Source organism: Eriocheir sinensis, chromosome 23, assembly GCF_024679095.1.
Source record: "Eriocheir sinensis breed Jianghai 21 chromosome 23, ASM2467909v1, whole genome shotgun sequence".
Lineage (NCBI taxonomy): Eukaryota > Metazoa > Arthropoda > Malacostraca > Decapoda > Varunidae > Eriocheir > Eriocheir sinensis.
The window spans coordinates 19,376,466-19,380,398 of NC_066531.1; positions in this window are offsets into that span (position 1 = coordinate 19,376,466).

Below are 3,933 nucleotides of genomic sequence, written 5' to 3' on the forward strand. Positions count from 1 at the left end.
TCGAAATGGTACCGCACGCGCGACTCCTTAAGAGACTGCACGCGGCGGGCATTGGAGCCAATCCGATCGCGTGGATAAGAGATTGGTTCACCGACAGAAAACAACGAGTGCTAATCAACGGACAGCCTTCCGATTGGCTTCCAGTCACTCGTGGAGTGCCTCAAGGGTCAGTGCGTGAACCCATTATCCTTATCATATATATTAACGACCTAGAATCAGGACTGAAATCTACGATATCGAAATTTACTGACGACATATATTGTGGTATTGCCTACGTTAAGTGTTGTGATTGGGTTGTAGGTCCCCTTATTGTTTAATATGTTTATTGTGTTCCACACCTGAATGAGGGGTGTGGTGCGGTTGACTAGAGAGGTAAATTCTCGGCAATTATTGCGCTTGGCGGTTTTGATGACTTTCCTTGCCTGAACCCTTGCCTTTTTATATGCGATGTACTTTATCGGACTGGGCTGCTTGCTAAAATGCCTGTATCGTCTATTTTGTCTGTCGGCAATCTGTTGTCCACCATGGAACTCTATGCTTTGTGGCAACTGAAGAAGTCTTGGGAATGGTGACCTCGGCGGCGTGTAATATGGAGCGTTGCATGTTATCAACCTTAGTGTCTATATCTTTCCCAGATATGTCCAAGTCGATGATCCTTCTGAAGGAATTCCAGTCTGCTTTTTTGAAACTAAATCTAGGGCAAACAGGGGCCCGTGTGCATGAGGTCGCGTGCATAAGAAATGCAGATAGGTAAATGGTCGCTGCCGTACGAATCATCGATGGCTTCCTAAGAGAAGTCTGGTGAGATATTTGCGGATGAGATAGACAGGACAATAGCTGATGCGCTACCGGTTCGATCGTCTACGCGAGTCGCACTACCGTCGTTCAGAAGACAGAGGTTTGTCTGCATCAAAAGGTTTGTTATTTGCTCTCCACGAGCATCGCACCTCATGCTACCCCACTGATGATGATGGGCGTTGAAGTCATCACCCAGCACCACTTTATTCCCAGGGAGCTGAGAATAAGGTGATAGCATTGTGTCATCACCAAGGGGAACGCGGGACGGAAAGTAGAGGGAGGAAATTTACAAGTGGTAGAGTTTTAGGGCAGGATAATCTGGCTGATCCTCAAGCCTCGTCTCCTATAGACAAACGACTAACGGCCTGTGTGAGTTTATCAACAACGATAAAAAGTGTTCTTTATTACCAAGACTTATACAATTCCACTGAATAATATTGAACATGATGGTTTAAGAGTTACGGGGGCGGCCGTTGGTCTTATATTTATTCTTCTTCTTGGCCGACGAGTCATCGGCAGAAGAGTTACCGGGGGACCTCTCCCGGTGCTTGGCAGAGATCTCAATGACTCCCTCGAATCCGTCGAGGGAGAGTGCACGGCCGCCCTCCCGCGACGAGGCGAGGGTGGCGTTGCCGAGAGAACACTTAGGGAGGGAGGTTACGGCCGTACCATAAGGCAACCTCTTCGACTGTAGAACCTTTTCGGCCATTTTCTCCTACCATAAAACTCAAAGGGTTTCCTCCGGAGCGGAATGGAAGGTGTTGAAGGGCGAAATTATTTCGAGACAGGCACATCTTCGTCAGCCCCTTCGCATATTTTATGCGTCAATTCTGCATTTCGTTCATTAATATAGTAGTTAAGGATCCAGGAATTATAATAAAACGTATTTGATATAATATGAGTCGGCAAAACTTTTTTTAAATAAATTATTTAAAATGTTGTTTAAGACTTTAGGGTTGTATCATGATATTTAACCCTTGCCGGGTCAACACGCCTCCTTGATTAACTCAAGCAGGTAGTCTTTTGCTACAGCTCCGATGGGGCTCGATCACTTTTCTAACGGCGCCTTGCTTGACGGGATGGTAGCGAGGAGCAGAGGAGTGATAGCAGCAGGCACGTGTGGACTCCCTGGCCGAGTGCGTGGAGAGGTGGAAACACGGGCCGGGCAGGGATGCCAACCCTATCACTCACGCTATTTTCCCAATTATACCTATATTTGCCTTTCATTCAACCATTTTGTTCGTAATTATACATTGAAAAATATATATGATTACACTAATATATGTAAAATGCTTCAAATATCAATATTTCCGTGTAGAGATGCTTACAGAAACTACCAACCCAACTCGGAAGAAGCTCTAGCGAAGGGAGGGGCCGATTTCACGTTATAGTGTCCGGCAGAAAGGGGGCACTGTTTAAGGGAAGAGGAAGAGGAAGGTTTAGAGGCTGCCTAATGGTACGGCCGTTAGGTTCAATGCATCCTTGTCAGGTTTCTTCACGAGGCGGGTTAATAACAGCAGTAGAAAAGCTGGGTGGAGTAGGAGTAGCGAGAGTAGTGTTATTAGCAGCAGTAGCAACATAAGTAGTAGAAGTAGTAGATGTAGAGGATGTAGTGGTAGAAGCAGAGCTTTGAGAAGCAGGTGAGGCAAGTTGAGCACTAGGCGTGACAGGCAAGGGGTCAGTCTGTACTGCAATCGTAGCTGTCTCCGGCTTCGGGTTCACCATTGCGGCGCAGGAAGTGCTTAGGGCGGGAGTAACAAGTTCAGCCTGTTTCTCCTTCACCAGCTTCCTCGCCTCAAAGTAAGTGATTCCCTTATTTGCCGTGGTGGTGCAGACCTCTTTCTCCTGTTTCCACACGGGGCAGTCCCGTGAGAGGGAGGGGTGAGCATCCTCACAGTTTCGGCACTTCTGAACCAGTGACATGCATGACTCAGTATCGTGGCCCTCCGCCGCACACTTACTGCAGTACCTGCTAAAAGCCCGACAAGTGTTGCCATGGTGCCCAAAATGTTGGCATTTGAAACAGCGCAGAGGGTTCGGAACGTAGGGTCTGACCTTGACATGTTCATATCCATATTTGACATCAGCTGGAAAAACTGAAACGCCGAATGTTGCAACTAAAGCTCCAGTTTTCGTTTTCTCGCCATTGACCACTTTAGTGAAATGACTAATGTCGACAACATGGAACCTGGCTAAACCATCCAGGATTTCCTCATCAGGGTCGAAGAGGACACAAGGATCGTACAGCACACCCTTGCACGAGTTCAACGATACAGGTATCGAAGCCTCGATTGGGATGTCGTGGAAAGTTTTAAGTTTCAACAGTGATTTGACTTGAATGCAGGTGAATTTCTCTACTCTTAAATCTCCGCTGGCAAGCCTCTTGACATCTTTGACTTCTCCATCTACATTGTAATCAATTACCTTTTTTTAATGATGACGCGTGCTAGTTTCCGGTCAGGGTCGAGGGAGTGCAGCGTCACAAAGGAGGCATAAGTAGGGTCCAGGGGGCGTCGCGTCGTCGGTCGTCCAGTAGTTCGGTCAGGTGGGGTTCCCCCCCACTATGGCGGGGGGAGAGGGGGCCTCGGCCATGGGGGTACACACTCCTCCTAGGAGGGGAGCGGGACACAAGTGGGATGAATTATGGAGGGTGAGCTAAGATTCGGTCTACCCTTTAACGCCACTCCAGGGGGACCGGTCGGTGTTCGAGATCCCCGTGCAGGCTCCCTGAGGGTGACGAGAGAGGGCGGACCGACTAGTGGACACGGATAACCACCGTGACCCTATCGGGGACAGGAAGTGACAAAAGGCGAGCTAAAGAACCAAGGGACACAGGGAACCTAACTTTGAGTACCTAGCCTGAAGGGCGACACTGCTTAGAGCAAGTGTGTCTGAGCACAGTTTGGGAGAGAGAGAGAGAGAGAGAGAGAGAGGCGAAGGGGAGATCAGGGGAGACGGATGAGGGAGGGGTGCCTGGAGGAGGTAGCGGGTGCGTATACCCGTCACTGCAACGTCATGCATCCCTTGCTCGTATGTCTAGATGGCCATGCCTGGCTTCGCCATTAGAGTCAAGAGTTAGCGCCTTAATTAACATTAGGGCAGGGTGTCAAAAATGCTGTGCCAAAATACCATATT